An 11,232-nucleotide genomic window follows, 5' to 3' on the forward strand; every position below is an offset into this window, starting at 1 on the left:
GGCATCCGCTAAGAAAGGATTTTGATCAATTCTACCCACAAGGGGATATAATATGCAATGAAATTTTCATTCCATAATTTACTTGAATGAAAATTCACAAAGAAGAATTTGTATGAAAATTCTGTCCTAAGTCACAAACGCGGACAAAGTCGCGGGCAAAAACTAGTATAATATAAATATTATTCAAGTATCAAGACTATTCACTCTATTTAAAATTAAATTAATGAACCGTAGCCAGAGTGAACGGTCCATCATTTCTGAGACCTGCACACAAAAACATACTTACAGTCTTTGAATAACAACTGTGGGTTCGATTCCCGTCTCACTTAGATACCTGGATTAGTTACTATAGTTAAGATTGTGGACTTAAGGCCTAACCCCTCCCTCATTAGGGGAGGAGACCCTTGCCCAGCAGTGGGACATCAATGGGATAAATATATTTTAACTGTAGTTAAGAAGTATGCAAGAATTTTGGGATTTTTGTGTTTCCGGTTCGATTACCGTTTAGGACAGATTTAGAATTTTATTTTATTTAATTGTGTATCTATATAAGTATGTATTTAGAAGTATATAAGTATGTTTATCAGTTATGTGGTGACAGTACAAGCTCTGCTTAGTTTGGAATCAAATGACCGTATGTGAGTTGTCCAATGATATTTATTTATTATTATTGTATTTGTACAAAAATATTTTTTTTTATAATTTACCAGACGGACAAAAAAAAATTGTAGTCATCTATTGAAGACTCGAAAAAACTGCTCCTAAATGGGTGAAATAGAGGATGAAAATTTTAACGCGAAAGATGCCATGTGTATCATCTAGATAATTTCCAAAACTATAAGTTGAATCAATATCATATACTAGCTGACCCGCGCAACTTCGCTTGCGTCACATAAGAGAGAATGGGTCATAATTTTCCCCGTTTTTGTAACATTTTTTACTGGTACTCTGCTCCTACTGGTCGTAGCGTGATGATATATAGCCTATAGCCTTCCTCGATAAATAGGCTATCCTACAGAAAAAAAAATCTATTCGCTCTAGAAGGTCCTGAGATTAGCGCATTCAAACAAACAAACTCTTCAGCTTTATAATACTAGTATAGATTTATGTCCAAAAATAATATTATAATACAATAATCTAGTGATTCAAAATCACATTTTATTATTTCATACATAAATAGCTTGTTTTAATATAATAGTATATAAGAAATGTCATATTATTCATATTATTTATAGCTTAACTAAAAAAAGGCTGTCGTTTTTCAAATTTTTATATGTGAATATTCTTACAAAGACAATTCCTTTGTGGTTTAGTGTGACCGACTGGTGATTAAGAGGTCTCGCATTCGATGCCCGGGTTAAAGAAAGTTTTTTTCCTCTTTTAAACACCTTCACAACAATCTCTGCATCACTCTTAGGTAGACTGGCAAAAAATGCTCCTGGCATTAAGTCCGCCTTTATACAGCTCTGTAAAGTTTAAAATAAATAAATATTCTATCTATCGTATGGTATCGTATGTTAGTCCCATGTAATAGGGGGCGAGTCTGTCATATACCGGGCACGTTATCAAATTGAGAATGACTATTGATGAACTGCCGTTTGTTTGTTTGTTTGTCGTATGGTTAGTGGTCAACCTAGTGTCAAAGTTGTTCAAGCCGCCCGAGGGGCCTTTGACATGGCTTAACGACTATATCTTAGTAGACAACAACCGGGACCGACTTTTTACGTGCCCTCCGAAGCACGGAGACGCCCAGCTCAAATACCACTATGCGGTCACCCATCTATGGAATGACCGCGCCAACAGTTGCTTAACCCACAGATCTTTTACCGACCAGTGAGCGCAATTGGCTATGGGCGCCTGTCGTTAAGCCATGTCAACGGCCTTCGGGCGGCTTGAACAGCTTTGACACTAGGTTGACCCGTTTTAAAACATGATTCATATTTTCCACTAACTAGTCATAATGTTTCTTGTTAAAGCATGACAAATGTTTTTACTTCCGAATTTTATTAGTTTTTTTCGTTTTTTAAAAAAGACAACTCCCGCACTAAGAATTGCTCTTGTGTCGCGGGGACTTTTACAAACATACAAACAACGGACACAAAGCACAACCAGACCCGAAACAACTATTTGTGGATCGCACAAATAATTGCTCCGTGTGGGAATCGAACCCACGACCTCCCGTTGCAGTGGTATCGGCGTGGCGACCTAAACCACTGCGCCACGGAGGCAGTCAGTATTAGTCTATATATTAACGGAATATAAAGTTCCGGGTTTGATAAACGGGTCAAAAGACCATAATAGTTTAGGCTTTAGTCTGCTCGTTATTTAGTTCGGGTGAAAAGAAATCCCGGGGTAAAAGTATCCTATATGTTAATCCAGGTTATGAACTATCTGTGTACCAAATTAATTCAAAATCCATTAAGTAGTTTTTTCCTGAAAGTGTAACAAACGTGCATACACCCTAACCATTTTTTCGCATTGATTATATTATGTAGTTAAATATCATTTACCTAAAAAACATATTTCTCGAATTGATTATGGGACTAGCTTTGGCCCGCCACATCGTTCACGTGAAAAGATTTCCCGGGATAAAAAGTATCCTACGTGTTAATTCAGGTTATAAACTATCTATGTACCAAATTTCATCAAAATCCGTTCAGCAGTTTTAGCATAAAAGACTATCTAACAAACATACATCTATCCTCACAAACTTTCGCATTTATAATTATTAGTAAGATACCGGATGCCTAAAAAACGTATTTCTTTAAAAATCTACGAGTATTATTATATTTATTGCATTTAGCGAAGAAATCAATAAAATGTATTAGCAAATTATTATAATGTAAAATAAATATGTTTTGCATAATATATACATAAAAACGTCTGTGTTTGAACAAGTGTTAAATACAACTTGACTATATAAATAGTTTGTTTGTCTGTCTGTTTGTAGCTCGTAAATTACTGCACAGGTTTTGATGAAATTGTTTTTTCTTTATCCTTTGCCCACGGCTTTATAAAAAGATATTTTATTTTGAACCAACTACTGTCCCGCTGCTGGGCAAGGGTCTCCTCCCAAACAAGGTAGGGGTTAAGCCTTGAGTCCACCACGCTGGCCAAGTGCGGGTTGGGGACTTTGCATGCCCTCAATAAATGTATTAAACAATTTTTTAGGCATGCAAGGTTTCATCACGATGTTTTCCTTCACCGTTAGAACAAGTGATAATTATTTCTAATACACACATCACTTGGAAAAGTCATTGGTGTGTTGCCTCGGGTTCGATCCGTCGACCTCTTGCGTAGGAGAAGCCAACTTATAATACTTTACTCTAGAATCGAACCTACTACCGTAACTTTAAAACTCTCGCGTTGCATGTTTAATGTATAATAGAATACGGGAATTAATGCGAACACGCATTTTACCTTAAAATACCTAACGTTTCGGCGCAGCGCCGTGGTCGCGTATCCTTCGAACCGACTACCTTAGAAAATCTATACTAATATTATAGGGCTGAAGAGTTTGTTTGTTTGTTTGATTGTTTGTTTGTTTGAACGCGCTAATCTCTGGAACCACTGATCTGATTTGAAAAATTATTGTCAGTGTTAGATAGTCCACTTATTGAGGTAGGCTATAGGCTATATATCATCACGCTACGACCAATAGGAGCAGAGTACCAGTAAAAAATGTTACAAAAACGGGGAAAATTATGACCCATTCTCTCTTATGTGACGCAAGCGAAGTTGCGCGGGTCAGCTAGTTAAAAATAAAAGTAAAAATACACAAAATGTATATATTAACAAATCAGGAATCAAATCCGTGTACTTTACTAAAACGGAAATCGAACCACGACTGTACTATAGGTAAGCGTGTTGTAAAATCGCCAAGCGTTCAATTAACTACCAACCTTAGGGTCATATTATATTGTTCTAAGACTCTATTCTGAAAACTGAGGAGCTCGTGGCTTAGTTAACAACAGCCGCGCGGAGCGATCTTTGAGGTTAAGCTACACTTGCTGAGGTTGGGATGAGGATGGGTGACCATGTTATACATATCGAGTTTTTCCATGTTTGAAAGGTGTGTCAAATTGTGTGTCCCAGCTGTCATTTTCGAAGGTCTTTGACAGTCGTTAATAGTAGTCAGAAGCTTGAAAGTCTGACAACCAGTCTTACTTAGTATCGTATTATAAGCCAGGTAACTAGGTTGTGGAGGTCCGATAGACAGTCGCTCCATGTAAGATACTAATATTCAGCTGCATCCGGTGAGACTGGAAGTTTAGAAAAGTATTTCTGTCAAAAAGTACTTAATAAATTGCCCAGAGTTAGGAAGTTGAGGTCGTAGATATATGTTATGACGTAGGCATCCGCTAAGAAAGGATTTTGATCAATTCTACTCCCAAGGAGATAAAATAGGGGATCAAAGTTTATATGAAAATTCTGTCCTAAGTCACAAACCACGCGGACGAAGTCACAGGCAAAAACTAGTACATACCTCTATATTATAACTCATAGGTGACTGACTGACATAGTGATCTATCAACGCACAGCACAAACCACTGGACGGATCGAGCTGAAATTTAGCATGCAGGTAGATGTTATGACGTAGGCATCCGCTAAGAAAGGATTTTGATCAATTCTACCTCCAAAGGGATAAAATAGGGAATGAAAATGCTGTCCTTAATCACAAACCACGCGGACGGGGGAAAACCTAGTTTTATATGATGTTGTTTGTTTGTTTGTCGTATGGTTAGTGGTCAACCTAGTGTCAAAGTTGTTCAAGCCGCCCGAGAGGCCTTTGACATGGCTTAACGACTATTATCTTCGTAGACAACAGCCGGGACCGACTTTTTACGTGCCCTCTGAAGCACGGAGACGCCCAGCTCAAATACCACTATACGCTCACCCATCTATGGAATGACCGCACCAACGGTTGCTTAACCCACAGATCGTTTACCAACCGATGAGCGCAACTGGCTATGGGCGCCTCGTTTTATATGATAGTTTTGTTAAAATAACACGAGTAACGCCTGTATTTCTCACTAGTATATTATAGAATAGAGTTTCGTATACATTTAATGTTTTATAGCGAGTGAGGACTGTCTGTTTTTATACCCAAAGGTTAAGAGGTGACAGACAGACTTACAGCTTTTGTATACCTACTTAACTAGCTTGTAAGGCGCTCATAGCCAGTTGTGCTCACCGGTCGGTAAACGATCTGTGGGTTAAGCAACTGTTAGCACGGTCATTCCATAGATGGGTGACCGCATAGTGGTATTTGAGCTGGGCGTCTCCGTGCTTCAGAGGGCACGTATAAAGCCGGTCTCGGTTGTTGTCTACTAAGATAACAGTCGTTAAGCCATGTCCAAGGACTTTCGGGCTTGAACAACTTTGACACTAGGTTGACCACTAACCATACGATAGATAGATATTAAACTAACATTGTTAATGGCGAAACGTGTGTATTTCATACACCTTTGGTTATAACAGGCGTGATATTATAAACTTAACCCATTACTGTCCCATTGTTGGGCGAGTCTCCTCCCGTAATGAGGGAGGTGTTAGGCCTTGAGTCCACCACGCTGGCCAAGTGCGGGTCAGGGACTTTGCATACCCTCAATAAATGTATTAAACAAATTTTAGGCATGCAAGGTTTCCTCACGATGTTTTCCTTCATCGTTCGAGCAAGTGATGATTATTTCTAATACACACATAACTTCGAAAAGTCATTTGTATGTTTGCCTCGGGTTTGATAGCCGAGTGGTATAACTTGATACCTACCACGCAAGTGGTCGCAGGTTCGAACCCGAGGCGTGATATTATGTATATAAAACATATACTTAGGTATATGAACATTATATTTTGATCTTAAAAACTAGAAATCTTATATGCTTATAATAAATACGCTTAAATTTAAATAATTTCGCAGTTATCAAGGCTTGGAGTTATAAATGGCTTTTTACATACAGCTACATTAGTTATGGAGCAGGCAATATTTATTTTTAGATAATTTAAAGTATACTTATAAAAAAGAAAATAGCCATACTTCCAACTATGTTGAAGTCGGCTTCCAGTCTCACAAAATGCAGCTGAATACCAGTATTTTACATGCAGCGACTGTCTATCTGACCTCCACAACACAGTTACCTGGCTTATAACACGATACTAAGTAAGACTGGTTGTCAGACTTTCAAGCTTCTGACTACTGTTAACGACTGTCAAAGATCTTTTGAAAATAACAGCCGGGACCCACAATTGAACATGCCTTCCGAAACACGGAGCAAATCGATATGTATGAAATGGTCACCCATCCACAAAACAACCTCGATATCGTAGTTTAACCTCAGAGATCGATTCGCGTGGCTTTTAATAACTAAGTCACGAGCTCCTTTATGTAATACTAGCTTTTACCCGCGACTTCGTCCGCCACCTGAATTTTCCCATTATGCGTCATTTTCCCGGGGTAAAAAGTAGCCTATGTCCTTTCTCGGGTATCGAAATATCTTCGTACCAAATTTCATGCAAATTGGTTCAGTAGTTTAGGCGTGATTGATTAACAGACAGACAGAGTTACTTTCGCATTTATAATATTAGTATGGATAATATGGATATTGTACAATGTAAATATTCATAGTTGAATGTGTCTCAATTTGTCATGACGGTGAACATCGACATTTTATATTGATAATAATATTTATATGTGTGTATTCAACTGTTTTCACTCTATATTAAATAATGCAATCATTTGGGTTAGTATTTTGTCTATAGATAATTTTTTTTATTATAAATACTTAAATATTATTATTGCGCTTATTATACCCTACCACTATACAGGCAGAGATGTGTGAAATAAACTCGCGTTTCGCCATTAACAATGTTAGTTCCATGTAATAGGGAGCGAGTCTGTCATATACCGGACACGTTATCAAACTCCGGACTACTATTTAAAGCATACCAAAATTATAAGTAAAAGCCAAATTTAGCAATTTACTCGTCTCGAGATACAAACCTGAGACCTCGATTTGGCGGTCGTGTACACAGCCGTTTAGAAAACAGAAGCAGTCTTTCATATCCATTAAAAATCAATAGCAATTTGTTCAAATCGTGAATCAAACTGCAAACCTCATAACCAATCGCAACTTCTATCAAATTTTCCAAAAAAAAATAACACTGATCTAGAAATCAACCCAGAACTTTTGCCCAACAGTGGGCAATCAATACATCAAAGTAGCCCAGCAGTGGGACAAGCAATATCACATTATTCATCGTATATTTGTGTCACTTAGAGACCTCCCTGAACAAGTTTTCACAAACACTATGTAATTATGTAGATAGGACATAATAATAATTATATTTTACCTATAAGCATAATAAAGACTCTTTAGCACAGTGGTTAATGTCACCACGCCGCCACCATTGCGTCAGCAGGTTGTAGATTCGATTCCCAAGCGGAACAATCATTTATAAAACATGTACTCGTATTTGACATGGAGCGACTGACTAGTTGTCAGACTTTCAAGCTTCTGACTACTGTTAACGACTGTCAAAGATCTTTGTAAATGACAGCCGGGACAATTTAGCGTGCTTTCCGAAACACGGAACAACTCAATATGTATATTATGGTTACCCATCCACGGACTAACCTCGGCAAGCGTAGCTTAACCTGAGAGATCGAACCGCGTTACTGTTGTTACTTAACCACGAGCTCTTTCACACATTAATAAAACTGTTTTTCTTAATATGTAAGTAATAAACAATTGCTAATAAAATTATTTACGATTTCACAAAGATAGCCCGTATTCATAAAATTGCCGCTTCCGGGCACTGAAGGCGCTACAATCGCTCGATTGCGGTTGTCATTTAACCACAAATATACGGGCTACGAGTGTAGTTAAGTTGCAACAGTCCTATTGCGGGTTACAGGTTCGAAATGACGAAATAGGGAAAATAATCTAAAAAATTTAAGAGGCTAAGTAAAAATGATATATTGCGTCAAAACTAGCTGTAATTTTTCGATTATGTTAAGAGAAAGTTCCAATATTTTTTTGTCCTCTTAATTAATACAGAATTAAATTGTCGCTCGAACCGAGTTTCGAACCCAGGACTGCAATATGACTGTTGTAGACACTACCGATGCGCGGGAGCAGTCTAACCAAAAACATAATTAAGGTAGTTAACGAAAAACTATTATACTTGCACTCTCTCTCTTTCTCTCTCTCTCTCTCTCTCTCTCTCTCTCTCTCTCTCTCTCTCTCTCTCTCTCTCTTCCATGCTATGAATCCCATATAGTAGCGGGGTCAGCCTTCCTGATCTTCCTACTCCACTTCGCTCTGTCCTGGACATCGTCCATACTTGTACTCGTAAAAGGTTAATCCAAGGGGCGGATCGGGCTGAAATTTAGCATGCAGGTAGATGTTATGACGTAGGCATCGGTTAAGAAAGGAATTGATCAATTCGAACCCCAAAGAGGGTGAAAGTTTGTATGAAAATTCTGTCCTAAGTCACAAACCACGCGGACGAAGTCGCGGGCAAAAGCTAGTACATACTTCAAATCACGCTTTCTTCCCATAGGGGTAGACAAAGATCAGAGAACATAGATTCCACTACACATAGTTTTATTTATTTAATTTTGTTTAGGTATATTATATATCAGCTTAGCCTTTCTTCCAGCTATGTTGGAGTCGGCCTCCAGTCTCACCGGATGCAGCTGAATACCAGTGTTTTACATTTATATACATATTTATAATACATCTTATTCCTTTGTAGGCACTAAACTCATGTAACTACCCCTTCTGCCGTACTCATTGGCTTCCATTATCAAAAGCTTTAACATTAAGATACAGGATGATTCATAACGTTCAAGTTTTTTACTTAATGCCCAACCATTAGGACGCGGCCTAGCGGACTTATGAACATTTGGGTACCGTAGGAGTTGGAAAAAAACCACTGAAAAAATGTCCTTGTAGATTAAGAATGTTAATAAGGTACCTGGGTCAAATATGACCAAATACCATTGTTCCAAACACGAAATATTGTAAAATCTATACTAATATTATAAAGCTGAAGAGTTTGTTTGTTTGTTTGAACGCGCTTATCTCAAGGACTACTGGTCCGATTTGAAAAATCCTTTCAGTGTTAGATAGCCCGTTTATCGAGGAAGGCTATAGGCTATATAACATCACGCTACGGGCATTAGAAGCGGAGTAGCAATGAAAAATGTTACAAAAACGGGGAAAATTTTGACCCATTCTCTTAGGTGACGCAAGCGAAGTTGCGCGGGTCACCTAGTCCACCATAAATTGTCGCTAGTATCGCATATATCGGAACGGTGTACCTATCAACCCTTCCGGCACCCTGTTAGTCCAAGTGACGGTTAAAGTGAAACATTATAAGGTAAAATGCTCGTTCAGGTTAATTCCCGCATTCTATAATGCAATAAACAAGCTTTGCGCCCGCGGCTTTTCTCGCTTGGAATTTCACCCCCATGGGGGAGAATTTCTACATAATCCTCTCTTAGTGCTCCTCTACACTTCCTAAGGAATGTTCATAGCCAATTTCAAGTTTGTACGCCCAGTAGTTTCGGCTGTGCGTTGTCCATCAGTCAGTCAGTAACGGAAGAATTTTATATATATCAAGCATACTTAAAGATATATTCTTAATCTGCCCTTCTATAATAAAAATAAATAAATATCATTGGACAACTCACACACGGTCATTTGATTCCAACTAAGCAGAGCTTGTACTATGGTAACCAAATAACTGATACACATACTTATATACTTCTAAATACATACTTATATAGATAAATTGACATCCAGGCTCAGAACAAATACTCGTGCTCATCACACAAAGATTTGTCCCGCGTGGGATTCGAACCCACCACACGCGGCGCTACGGTTGTTGCGGCGAGGTGACCGCTTAAACCACTGCGCCAAACGTGCAGTGGTTTAAGCGGTTTTTTCCAAAAGAAAAGATTAATAGCAATAATTTTGTTCAACATTTAACCAAAAAATAACTACGGAACCACTTTCAACAAATTACAAACACCCTTTACATATCCCAAGTAATCGGTCAAACACCCTCTAAGTGGCCGCACTAAAGTCCTTTAAACACATACCTACAGTTATCAACTGTATGTCTGTGTGTCAGTACGCAGATCGGAAACTTTTTAGTCTGTTTGTGTCGCCTTATCTCAGAAATGTGGAGTGAGCATTTTAATTTAGCAAGTATGGGAGGTATTTATATCAAAGAGGTGTGGTTTTTTTATGTTATTTGTGAAATAGGATAAAATGTAATATTATGGTGTATATTTTGCTATATTTTAAAACATATCCTAAACTTGGGTTGCTTTTGAAAATTATAATAAAAAGTTTCACTTCAGAATCGAATCCGAAACGTCAAGAACTAATAGTTGTACATAATAATAATATCTAGATCACTATTACTAAGATTTGTGTCTGATTTTCAGAATAATAAAGTATATGAAGTCCAAGAATCGAACCTAGGACTTTAGGTTGAAAGAAGGATTAAAAGACTGTCGTTTAATCTACCACCAGTCTGTATGGATATCTACTTGCAAATTATAAAAAAAATAGTCAAGTATAGAATATTCCAAACCGGGAATTGAACTCAGCTCCACATAATGAACAGCATTTACTACCAAAAATCACTTCACAACATTGCTTAACTCAAAAAAATACTTGACGCGGGGATCGAACCCAACACTCCACAATAACAATCACAGCACTCTTAAAACTAAAACATTAACAAAACAAAAAAAAACATACAAATCCATAACCTAATCAATATATTGCAATCTTAATACTTTTGACACATTTGACAGGTGTCAAAACTGTCACAAATGTCAAAATATATGTGATTGTATTTAATACATCGCTACTGAGAAAATGAAAAGGATGTTTTGACATCCTAAGCTTGGTAGCAGGTTTGGTTCCTGTGTATGCAATAAGGCATTTTTTTTATTTAGCTTTCAAGAGTGACTGTACCTGAGTGAAAAGATTTCTCGGTGTAAATAGTATTTTAAGTATTGTTATTATATAAATTATCTATGTGTCAATTTTCATCAAAATCCGTTCTGTAGTTTTGGGTGAAAAATCATCAAATTTAATGTCTCCTCCCGTAATGAGGGAGGGTTTAGGCCTTGATTCCACTACGCTTTACAATTGCGGGTTTGGGAACTTTGCATACCTTCAAGAACTGTTCTAAAGAACTCTCAGGCAT

This window comes from Anticarsia gemmatalis, chromosome 28 (genome assembly GCF_050436995.1).
Source record: "Anticarsia gemmatalis isolate Benzon Research Colony breed Stoneville strain chromosome 28, ilAntGemm2 primary, whole genome shotgun sequence".
Lineage (NCBI taxonomy): Eukaryota > Metazoa > Arthropoda > Insecta > Lepidoptera > Erebidae > Anticarsia > Anticarsia gemmatalis.